The sequence below is a fragment of the Vulpes lagopus genome, chromosome 5 (assembly GCF_018345385.1).
Source record: "Vulpes lagopus strain Blue_001 chromosome 5, ASM1834538v1, whole genome shotgun sequence".
NCBI classification, from domain to species: Eukaryota; Metazoa; Chordata; class Mammalia; order Carnivora; family Canidae; genus Vulpes; species Vulpes lagopus.
The window spans coordinates 65,565,705-65,578,410 of NC_054828.1; the positions used below are offsets into that span (position 1 = coordinate 65,565,705).

Here is a 12,706-nt window from a genome sequence, read left to right on the forward strand (position 1 = left end):
GAATAAGAACATATATTTAGAAAGTCTAGCTCAAGATCCTGTGTGCTTAACATTACACTATCTTAGACTCAAATCATCAGATTCATCAATTTTACCTACACGTGGACTTTGGGTAGGAAATTCAGAGAAGCAGGTTTTTCTATTCTGAATGATCAGAACAGGTAAACAATTCTACCTGAGACTATTAGACACATGTAATCACATCAACAATGAAAAAACTACTGTGCTATAGGTACCTACAAGATCCCAAAAATGGAAAGGTCAGGCAGTAAAAATAGACAGTGGCCTTTGGACCTAAACAACCTGGCCTTTGAATTCTCTCTGCTATTTGCAAACTGTGTGACCTTAGCCAAACCACTCGACCTCTCTGTGCATGTTTATCTTTAAAACATAGGCAATGATAGTATAAGTACTTCATGATATGATTGGCTCAGGTAATGATCTTGGGGTCCAGGGATCGAGCCCCACATCAGGCTCCCTGTTTAGTGGGGTGTCTATTTCTCCCTCTGTGCCTCCCTCTGCTAGTGCACACACACGCTTACTCTCTCCCTTTCAAATAAAATCTTTTAAAAAATGGAAAAACAATATAAGCTTCACACAATATACTTAAAATTTAGTCATTTATTTATTATTAAAAAATGCTTGGGTTGTGGTCCCTAAGTTGCACTGTGTCCTTAATAAGAGAGCCCAGATATATTCTATTTGGTCATAGTAACAAAAATGGTTGTGCTTCTCATTAACATCTTAATCTGTTTTAAAAAAAATAATGTTTTTAAATGGTATGGATATTGATAAACGTGTGATAATAGTGGGTGATTACTTTTCAGTGTCAACTGCTAGGAAACTCAGAGCCAAAGTTTCTACTCCTCTCTCAGAGGTTACTTTTTTTCTTAAGGTAACACTACCTGCTACAATATTTCATTTCTAATTTTCATGTCCCTACTCATTATTTCTATCTTTTTTTCAATTTTAAATTGTGTTGTATTGCTATTTCCAAGTTTTGCGGATAATAAATGTTATGCATTACAAAAAGCATTAGCTAACAGTTACAGATAACTTCCTCTGAAACAGACACAATGATAAATGCCATATGTATATTAACATATTCAAACACATCAATTAATCACCATAACCTTTGAATTACATTGTGTTATTATTAAGATAAAACAAGACTTGCTCTTTTGGGAGTCTAAAACTGTCAAATGGTGCCTTTTTTTTATAGATGTAGTGTTTAGAAAATCAGGTTGCCAGCAAAGAAAAATTTTTTAATTCTTCCTTTCCAATATGTATTTTTCCTTTTTTTCTTTCCTTTTCTTTCTTTTCCCTTTTTTTTTTTTTTAACATATCACACTAAAACCTTCAGTAAAATGTTCAATAGAAATGGTTAGAGTAAATATCCATCCATGCTTCATCCTCTCTTTTCTATCTTAAGATTTTTTTTTTTAATTCATGAGAGACACACAGATAGGCAGAATCGCAGGCAGAGGGAGAAGCAGGGTCCCAGAGGGGAGCCCCATGTAGGACTGGATCATGCCCTGAGCCAAAGGCAGACGCTCAACCGCTGAGCCACCCAGGCATCCCCATGCTTCATTCTCAATGTCAAGAGGAAGACATGCAGTCTTTTACCATTGAGTCTGATGTTTAGCTGTAGGTTTTACAGATATCCTCATCAGGTTGAGAGTTTTTATCCTGAAAAAAGGTTAAGTTTTGCCAAATGCTGCTTATCTTTCTACTAAGGCAATTGCAATGTTTTTCTTCTTTAGTCTGTAGCTACAGTGAATTACACTGATTTTTAATATTGAATTTATTATTGTATTACAGGATAATCCCCACTTGTCATGATGTATTAATCTTTAAATATATTACTGGATTTGATATGCTTTTGGTTAAGAACTTTTGTGTTTAGGTCTATAGGAGATTTTATCCTTACACAGTCTGCCTTGTAATGTCTTCATTTAGTTAGGGTTTCAGAGTAATACTAGTCTCATAAAATGCATTGCACAGTATTCCTTCCTCCTCAGTTTTCTAAAAGTATCTATGTAATATTGTTATTATTTAACAATTACTTGGTATAACCATTCATGAAACCATCTAAGGGCAAAGTTCTTTTTATAGAAAGTTTTATTTTTGCTGTGAAAGCAATTTCTTCAATACATACATGGCTACTCATCTATCTCTTTTTTTTCTTGAGCTTTGATAATTTTTGTCCTTAAAGGAATTTTCCCACTGACTACTCAGTTTATATCTTGATTATAGCAATGGTTTCTTACTTATATACATATTTAGAAAAAAATCATCAAATTGTACCTTTTATATGCATGTAGTTTATTGTGAACCACCTATACCGCAATAAAGCTATAAAAGAAGAGCCTTGGGCAGCCCAGGTGGCTCAGTGATTCAGCACTGCCTTTGGCCCAGGGCCTGATCCTGGAGGCCCAGGATAGAGTCCTACTCGGGCTCCCTGCATGGAGCCTGCTTCTCCCTCTGCCTGTGTCTCTCCCTCTCTCTGTGTTTCTCATAAATAAATAAAATCTTTAAAAAATAAAATAGCCAACCATAATAATTTCATGCTATTCGACCTATTATCATCTCCATTTCACAGAAAAAGAAACCAAAATACTGGAATATAAAACAATTTCTCTAAAGTCAAAAAGCTAGTAAGTTACAGGGATAGGATTTGAATGTAAAGAATGTCTGCAGAGCCTGAACGCTTACGTACTATTTTATACGGCCTCTTTATGTGTTTGTTTTTTAAATTACGTTCCCCAGCCACCCTTCTCCCTTTATGCTTTTTTATATTTTACTTGCTATCATTCAAGATAAACATATTTATATTTAATCAATTATTCAATTTTACTTTCTACTAATGGGTCCTATTGAAACCATACCACATTATTTCCATCTACTGAAGGTACACTACAGATCAAATTAATTTTTTAGTTTACTTAAGGACATAAATTCCTAAATAAGCTCACAAATCAACATATGTATCTATGTAGCAAATTTGATTGTTATTTACAGGTAATGTATCTGAGAGGAAATTGTCCTCAGATTGGGAAGTATCTATTACTACATACATTTTCTCATATGTATTGTTTTTATATCATAATAGGAGAGAATCCTCACTCCTCTCATGTACTTCCCTAAGGGTTAAGGCCTATTCCCAGCGTAATAATTATCCCACTTTATTATAATTAGTGATGTATTGGACAATTTCTTTTACTGATTAGACAAAAAGTCCTTTAAAAAAAGGGTTGTTATATTGACACTTGTTTAACCAGAGCAAGAACATTAAAAAGGTTCGGTAACAATCTGTACAATTAATTAACGTAAAGATGCATGTTTTGGAGAGAAGCCTTATAGACCAAGAGCAAATGTTACTAAGTCAAGTCAATATCCTGATCCACTTGGATAACAAGAACTATGAAAAACTGAGCTGAACTTGAGTAGATGAAAAGACCAGGTTAGGATGTAGCATGATGTAGCATGATGAAGCTACATAATGGAAAAACAACAGGATGTAGCATGATGTAGCATGATGAAGCTACATAATGGAAAAACATCTGTCCAGTCTCTCAAGTGCAAAAAGAAAAAAAAAAAAGAAATTATTTCAAAGAACAATTTCGTTCTGAGTTCACTGTGCCAAACATATATACATTCTACGCAGTGCTCCTAGAAAATGTAACCTTAAAGTACACAGGATTTTCTATTGAAGCAATGATTTGAAGGTTCCCACATATATTAAGAGCACAACTTTTACATATAAATGTCACTTGGGAAATATTGCATACACGACATTTCAATTTTTTCCTTAATATAAAACAATTGATTAGAGAAATGATTAGGGTTTTCTACTTCGAAATTCCTCAGACTAATAGAGGCCCATATATCATAAGGTTTACAAATCTTAAAGGATAGCATCACATAAAAAGAGAGAATTAAAAATCTTAAAAATTTACTTAGTTTTATTCAAAGCAAAAGTATTATTCCTTGAGGTATAGGAATTCCTGTTATTATTAATAATCTGCAACTATTATCACCCTCTTACTTAATTATCCTTTCCTTTAAATCAACTTAATCTTATTTTCCTTTCATTTTGTCTTTTTTCTTAATTAATATCCAAATACCTACTGGGATACAAATAGCCCCAAAATACTCTGCTTGTGAAACTCCCAAATTATTAAATGTAATTTTAATTATGATTAACTAGCATGGGTAAAATATTCATCACAATGGGAATATAATAATCCAATTACACCTAAAAAACTGTTTGACTCAGGTATTTGCCTGTCACATGCATTTATTTCTAAAGCATCAAATATTCCTAAGTAATTCTAGCAATTTTCTGTGAACCTGACAGAAATAAGAAACTCCAAATACCATGTCTCTAATCTGCTACTTGTCTGCTATCTTTGGGTGAGTTTTAATCATTTGCAATTAATGTAATTGTGTGTTTACTATAAGTGTGCATAAAGAACCATGAACACAATGTTATATTTGAAGGTGAGAGGAAAAAAAATCACCTCTTGGAAATTTTCAAAGAAACTATTTAAGGACTATTTCCACATTATTAGACTCCTAAGTCTGATGCAGATAGAAAATGGGCTGACTGGGGAGAAAGTTTTATTGCTAAGAACTCTTTGATAAGAGCTCTTCCAATCTGTGAGCATTACAGAGAGTAGTAGAGTCTGATGCCTCTTTACTTCAAACTCAGAGGGATGGTTGAAATGATGCATTTTTGGCATTCATCAGGACACGGCTTAGGCCAGCGTTTCATCTAAATTAAACCACATTCAGCCGCACAGTAGTGTGTGTATAGCCCAGAGGTTCTCACCACTCCTTCCCCAGGTTTGGCTAATTTGCAGAGCGACTCACAGAACTCAGAGAAAACATTTTGCTTACTAGATTACCAATTTATTATAAAAGAATATACCTCGGGAATATCTGGATGGAAGAGATTCATAGGACAATGTATGTGATAAGGGGCATAGAGCCTCCCTGCCCTCTGGGAGCACCCTCCCCCCAGCATCTCCATGTGTTTACCAATCCAGAGATCTAAACCTCATCATTTCGGATTTTTTTTTATAGAGGCCTTGTTACTTAGACATGATCAACCACTGACCACCATCAACTGAATCAAACTCCAGGCCCTCTACCCCTCAGGGACTGAGAGTTCCAGCCCTCTAATCACATGGCTGGGTCCCCTGGCAATCTTAGGGTTCCCCTTTAGTATTAACTCAGTAACATAAACTCAGATGTGGTTGAAAGAGGTTATGAATTATCTTAAGACAGTTTTATTGCTCTTAGCACTTAAGAAATCCCTATGGCTTTAGGAGCCGTATGCTAAAAAATGGGAACAAAGACCAAATATATATTTCTTATCATGTAAGTCACATTATCCCAATGTGTGTCTATCAAAGGATGGAGAAATTCCAGCAGAAAGGAACTGACTGGGATGAAGGGAGATATCTAAAGATTGGGATAAACTGCATCTGCATAGGTCAAAGAAACTGTAGACAAAGGAGTATACAGGGAATCTTTGAGTGTCTGGAGGAAAGACTACTTAATACATTCAGCTTTAAGTATCAGGTCCAGGGAGTGAGAACTAGCTTCCAGGGGGATATTTTTTCCTGCTTTTTTCCTAATTCTCTCCACAAAAACTGGGTAATAAGATTAGACATGGCGGGGGGGGGGGGGGGGGGGACCTGGGTGGCTCAGTTGGTCACGAGTCTGCCTTTAGCTTAGGTCATGATCTCAGGGTCCTGGGACCCAGCACTGGGCTCCCTGCTCAACGAGGAGCCTGCTTCTCCCTCTTCCTCTGCCCCTTCCCCCACTTGTACACTCTTGCTCTCTCTCAAATACATTCTTTAAAATATTTAAAAATTAAAAAAAAGAGAGAGAGAGAGAGAGAACAGAAGGAGGAAAAGGAGACACACAGTGGGGAGAAAAAGACGATGGAGCCTTGGCCCTCATTCCAAGTAAGGCTTCTGACAACAGGCTTAGCAAGTTGAGAGGAGGTTAAACCCATTAAGATGGGTTCGAGTTCGCACTGGTAATTTGTGCTCCAAGTGCCCATTTCTTAACTGAGATGATAGTTGTTAAGTTTTAGGAGAGGCATTGTTTGGGTACTCAAGGAAACAGACGCCAAAATTATATATATTGGGGCAAATGTTTTATGAAGGAAAAGAATTAGAGCCAGAGAGGGCTGGGAGAGCCTCCAGACTTGGCAGCAAAGCCACAACGGGGCGGTGGGGGGGGGTCCCAGCCTGAAGAACATCTCTAGGAGGGCGTTCTCCAGGCAGATGGAAAAATCTCTGCGCCCAAGTTGCTCATATGGGGAGTTAGGATAGGATCCCTGCTGGGAGCAGCCCGTGGGGGTCAGCGATGGATTCAAGGGGCCACAGCTGGCGGCCGCCAGAGAATTGAGCCCCTGGCCACAGTCAGAGATCTCAGGGACGCAGATTCACAGCCACCGAAGTCCTGCGCTGGTTTGAATTTTCACATGAGCAACAGGCGGTGACTGCGACCGAGCAGGTGTCAAAGGAGCCGAGGGAGGCAGAGAGGGGTTTGCGGCATCAGGGGCACGCGCCCTGCACGCAGCTGCAGCCCCCCGCCCGCCCCCGGCCGGCAGCAGCTCAGTTAGCAGGAGACCCCGCCACGGGGCACCACGTGAGCCCATCTACCCCCCCCAGCAGGAGGGCCGGCTCCCTCGGTTCACCTGCGAACACCACCCCGCGCACATGCTCCCGGACCCCGGACCGCAGGGCGCAGTGACCCGGCTCGGCTCCGGACTGAGTCGCTGCTTGCTGCGTCCCTGCAGCCGCGGCCACGCCCAGGGCCCAGATGCGCGGGGCGGGGACACACAGTCCAGCCCCCTGCCCCCGGGACAGCGGGCCCCGCCCCCGCCCTCCATGCCCCCATCCCCCATCCTCCCCACTCTCCCATCCTTCCCGCCCCCCATCCCCCCATCCTTCCCGCCCTCCATGCCCCCATCCCTCATCCTCCCTGCCCCCCATCACCCATCCCCCCATCCCCCATCCCCCCATCCTCCCCGCCCTCCCCATCCTTCCCATCCTCCCCGCCCTCCCCATCCTTCCCATCCTCCCCGCCCCCCATCCCCCCATCCCCCCCGCCCCCATCCCCCATCCTCCGCGCCCCCATCCCCATCCCCCATCCTCCGCGCCCCCCATCCCCCATCCCCCCATCCTCCCCGCCCCCATCCCCCATCCTCCCCGCCCCATCCCCCATCCCCCCATCCTCCCCGCCCCCCATCCCCCATCCCCCATCCTCCCCGCCCCCATCCCCCATCCTCCCCGCCCCCCATCCCCCATCCCCCATCCTCCCCGCCCCCATCCCCCATCCTCCCCGCCCCCATCCCCCATCCCCATCCTCCCCGCCCCCATCCCCCCATCCTCCCCGCCCCCATCCCCCATCCTCTCCGCCCCCATCCCCCATCCCCATCCTCCCCGCCCCATCCCCCATCCCCATCCTCCCCGCCCACATCCCCCATCCTCCCCGCCCACCCCATCCTCTCTCCCTCCTCCTCCACTGACCTGATGTCGCGCCTCGAGCTTCCAGCCTCCTTGTGATTACGAGTCGGAAAGAACCTTTGAACGACGAAAACCGAAAAGGCTTTTTAATTCTAACTCCTGTTTCCAGACTTTTGTTTTGTTTTAAGTCACGAATGCCACTTTCTCGCGTTTGAATGGATCTTCTGAGCCTAAAGCCGGGCCCAGGGCCGAGGAGGGAGCACTAGGCCCCCAGGAGGGCGGCGCGGGCAGGGGCAGCGTCGGGGGAGTCCCGGGGGGAGGCGGGGGGAGCCCGGGGGGGAGGGGGGAGGGGGGACGAGGAGGGAGCCGGATGGGGGGCGGAGGGGGGCAGAGGGGGGCATGGAGGGAGCCCGGGTGGGGGTGTGGGGGGGGCGGAGGGAACCGAGTGGGGGTAGGGGGGCAGAGGAAGCCGGGTGGTGAGGTCAGGGGGGCGGGGGAGAGGTCACGGGGCCGGGAGAAGGGCAGGCGATGAGGGAGAGATCACCGGCAGGGGAGGTCAGGGGCTGCGGGGCCGGGGGCGGGGGCGGGGGCGGGCAGGGGCTTCTGAGGCACCGACCTGGGGGCGCAAGGTGACAGGTGCGCGTGCAAAGCCGCAGCAGCCCCTGCGCCGCCCCAGCTGCCGTCCGCGGAGCCGCCCCCAGCAGCTGCGAAGGGTCTAGAAGGCGCCCCCAGAAGACCGCTAGAGCCTGTTCCTGGAGCCTGTTCCTGGAGGCGCAGCTGCAGGGCCTCATTCCGGTTGGGGCCCAGCGCGTCAGCATCCCGCAGCAGGGCGGGGGTGGTTCCTCCGCCTTTTTCGTTTTTGCCCTTGAGCTCTGCTCCCTTCACGACTTCTGGGCCGCGCTCCGCCCTGGGGCTGGGCCCGCGGCCTCCACTGGCCCTGATCCCCCCTCCCGGGCAGGACCGAGCAGAGCCCCTCTCCCCAGCAAGGGGTGCCGGTGGGAGGCGGAGGCCCGGCTGCGGGGGCGGCCTTCGCCTGCACGGGCCCCCTAGGAAGGGAAGCTTGGGGTCCGCTGGCAGCTTTGCTTCACCCTGAAAGGGGCGGGAGGCGTCAGAGGAGCCAACCCCGCGCTCCTGGCTGCGGAGCCTGGGGACAGAGGCCGAGAGGGGCGCGGTGGTCACTGGGCCTCCCAGGTCCTTTGAGGCGGCTGCGCTGGGGCGAGGTCGGGACAGAGCCCGCGGGCCTGCTCTCAGGCCGGGGTGGGAGTAGGCTGCTGCAGGATGCTGAAGTTGCAGTGTTTCTGTTTTAAGGTTTTTCTTTCACACACACACACACACACACACACACATATATATGACTTTTTTGTGCAGTGGGGGTTGGGGAAAGGTGGGTGGGGGCAGCCTGGCTTCCCAGCATCACTTGGTATCAAAGTGCTGACTCTAGAGGAAGTTGGCAGCCAAGTTCCAACACCCCCCCAAGCCCCCCCCCCCCCCCCAGCAGAAAGTCCTGGATCACCAGGTTCTCTGAGAGGCGCAGGGCCTTCAACCTCCTTATAAATTCTTTCTACTGTGACTTCGCCTAGACGTAGTTTATGTGCAGCGCCTCCTTCCCCGTCGGCCTACCCCACCCTCCACATTTGACATGTCTGCTGGCTCCCCAGGGGTCTCATTCAGCATCTGGATGAGCTGCTCCGGTTGTTGGCTAATTTGCTGCAAAAGCTGAGAGTTTTTGTGGCCCACACTTGAATGAAGAGATGGGCACGGATTTTAACTCCCTACCGACATTCCACAGCAAAACCAACTTCATGGGGTGAGAGGGTACAAATGAGCAATAAGCATTTCCCAGGCAAGTATTTTTTTTGTTTGTTTGCTTGCTCACTTACACTGACAGGTACAGGATGACCTTTAATGGGTGATATTTTATTCATACATTGTTACCTATATTCTAACCAAACTTTCATGTGGGAGGCATGGATCTGACCACAGGGGAGGCCGCAGTGAACAAACAAAAACAAACACTCCTGTCTTCCTCTTATGCTTACATATGATTTGGGAAAAAGAAACAAATTTAAATTATGGAAGGACTACTTTCATTTTTATGTATGAATTATATAATTTATACAAAAATTATATAATTTATACATTACATATATACACATACATTAACACATGTTAAATACACTTTGGACTTTTGGAAACAGGCTTTAATGTCATTGGTTAGATCGATATTAAAAAAATACATGGGCAGCCCGGGTGGCTCAGCAGTTTAGCACCCCCTTCTGCCCAGGGCTGATCCTGGAGACCCAGGATCCAGTCCCACGTGGGGCTCCCTGCATGGAGCCTGCTTCTCCCTCTGCCTGTGTCTCTGCCTCTCTCTCTTTCTCCCTGTCTCATAAATAAAATCTTTAAAAAAATACACATCTACGCAATAATTAACTAGGAAACTAGGTTTTACTATAACACAAGATAAGGCCATTTTAAAACTTTTGTTTGAAAACACTGCATGCTTTTCTGCCATGGAAAAAGCTTATTAAAGCAAAACTAATTATTAGTAACAACATATTGTTTGAAATAAAATACAGGGGCTCCTTAAGGTTGTTGAACAAGGACACAAGCAGTAGTCCGAGTTAAGGTCCAAGGATCTCTTGATTAATGAATTTAATGAATATATGTAAGTGAGTTTATAGCTTAAGTTTTTAGTGCACGGAAGGCTCTTCACTCTATTTTTTAAATTAAGTCCCTTTCAATTCAGTTCTCAGAAACTGAGGGTAAAGAACTAACTTCTTCATAGGTCAGGGATAAAGCCTAGTGTATAACTTGCACATTTTATTTGTAGTCTTCATCAGTTCTTAATTTGCAACTATAAATGTTGACCCTTTACTCAACAGAAAATTGTGTTCAAATATATCTTAGGGCATGAAATAATGTTTCTAATATAAATAGATGAATTTTAGTCATTTTTGCCTCTTTTTTTTTTTGCCTTCTTTTTAAGTGTGTTCAAATTTAAATTAGGATACCTCAGGATTAAGTGAATAACAAGGTTAAAAAAAATACAGTTTTCCTTTTCTTTCAGACCCTCAAAGGGTCTCAGTGGCTGCCCACACACCACAGAAGTACTTTGATTATCCACAGACTTTTGCCAGGTAAGGCCAGTATCCAAGGCACTAGCTCCTCCTCTCACTGGGGCTTGTACTAAAGATAAAATCTCGTGCAGATTCCCGACTCTTAATGCTTCAGAGCATATACCTCTTATGCCATGCTTTAGCCATATTATGGGCCTAAGGGAAAAACAGCCATTATTGAACAGAGCTGTGGCCCCAAAATAACAAAACATGGTGTGACTGTGGCAAAATCCATTGACTTAAAGGATGAATACAAAAATATTGATGCTGAACTTGTTCGAGATGTTGCCAATAACACAGATGAAGAATCTGAGGATGGGACTACAACTGCTACTATTGCTGGCACACTCTATTGCCAAGGAAAGCTTTGGGAAGATTAGCAAAGATGCCAATCCGTTGGAAATCAGAAGAGGTGTGATGTTATCTCTTGATGTTGTAATTGCTGAACTTAAGAAGCGGTCTAAACTTGTGACAACCCCTGAAGAAACTGCTCAGGTTGCAATGATTCCTGCAAATGGAGACAAAGGAATTGGCAACATCCGTTCTGTTACAATGAAGAAGGCCAGAACAAAGGGTGTTACCAGAGCAAAGGATATAAAAATACTAAATGAGGGATTAGAGATTATTGAAGACATGAAGTTTGATTTATATTTCTCCATACTTTATTAATACATCAGAAGGTTAGAAATGTGATTTGGGGGCACCTGGGTGGCTTAGTTAGTTAAGCGTCGGCCTTCAGCCCACACTGGGCTCCCTGCTCTGTGGGGAGCCTGCTTCTCACTCCCCCTCTGCCTCCTGCTCCCCCTGCTTGGGCTCTCTTTCTGTCAAATAAATAAAATCTTAAAAAAAAAAAAAAAGTATGAATTCCAAGAAGCCTATTTTCTATTGAATGAAAAGAAAATTTCTAATGGCGAGTACATTGTATTTGCTTGTGAAATTGTCAATGCTTACCTTAAGCCTTTGGTCATAATCACTGAAGATATTGTGGGGAAGGTCTAAGTACATTAGTTTTGAATAGGTTAAAAGTTGGTCTTTAGGTTGTAGTGGTCAAAGCGCTTGGTTTTGGTGACAATAGTACCAGATTAAAGACATGGCTATTGCTACTAGTAGTACCATGTCTGGAGAAGAAAGATTAAATCTTGAAGATGTTCAGCCTCATGACTGAGAAAAAAATTGGAGAAGTCATTTTGACCAAAGATGATGCTATGCTCTTGAAAAGGTGAGAAGGCTCAAGTTGAAAACTGTATTCAATAAACCATCACTGTGCTCGCTTCGGCAGCACATATATCAATAAATCATCACTTAGATATCACAACTATTAAATATGAAAAAATATTAAAGGATCAACTGGAAAAACTCTCAGAAAGAGTAGCCTAATTGTCCCACCTAATTTGGTGGGACAAATGGTGTTGAAATGAATAAAAAGAAAGAGATGTTCTCAATGCTATGAGCTGCTCTTGAAGAAAGCATACTTCTGGGAGGGATTTGTGCTCTGCACCAGTGCATTCATTGCAGCCTTGGACTTAATAACCCCCACTAATGAAGATCAAAAATCTACATAGAAATTATTAAAAGATCACTCGAAATCCCTGAAATACCCATTCCTAAGAATGTAGGTACTGAAGGATCATTGATAATTGAGAAAGTTATGCAAAGTTCCTCAGAAATTAGTTATAACACTCTATTTGGAGATTATGTGAATATGATGGAAAAAGGAATCATGGATCCAACTACGGTTGGAAGAACTATTTTATTGGATGCTGTTGGAGTGGCCACTCTATAGCAGGAACTGTAGTCACAGAAATTCTCAAAAAAGAGAAAGACCCTGGAATAGGTGGAATAGGTGGAACAGCAGATGGCATGTTCTAATTCCTAGAATAGTACTTTACCATTATTAATGAACTATGAAGGGAAGCTCAAGGCCATGTTCCTCATCAATAACTTCAGAGAGGTTAATTGAAGGAAATGACTAAAGAAAAGACTGGCTGATGTTTAAGAAAATCACTATAATGTTAAATTACTGGTTTCAATTGACAGTAAATAATGATTTGCTGCTGTCATTGTCCATGCTGACAAATTATTTTGCATTTTTAATAA

General features: G+C 43.9%; 1 pseudogene; it reads left to right on the forward strand.

Annotated features, from left to right (window-relative positions):
- Positions 1-9,457: 9,457 nt before the first annotated feature.
- On the forward strand, positions 9,458-12,478 carry LOC121491794 (annotated as a pseudogene).
- Positions 12,479-12,706: the final 228 nt, after the last annotated feature.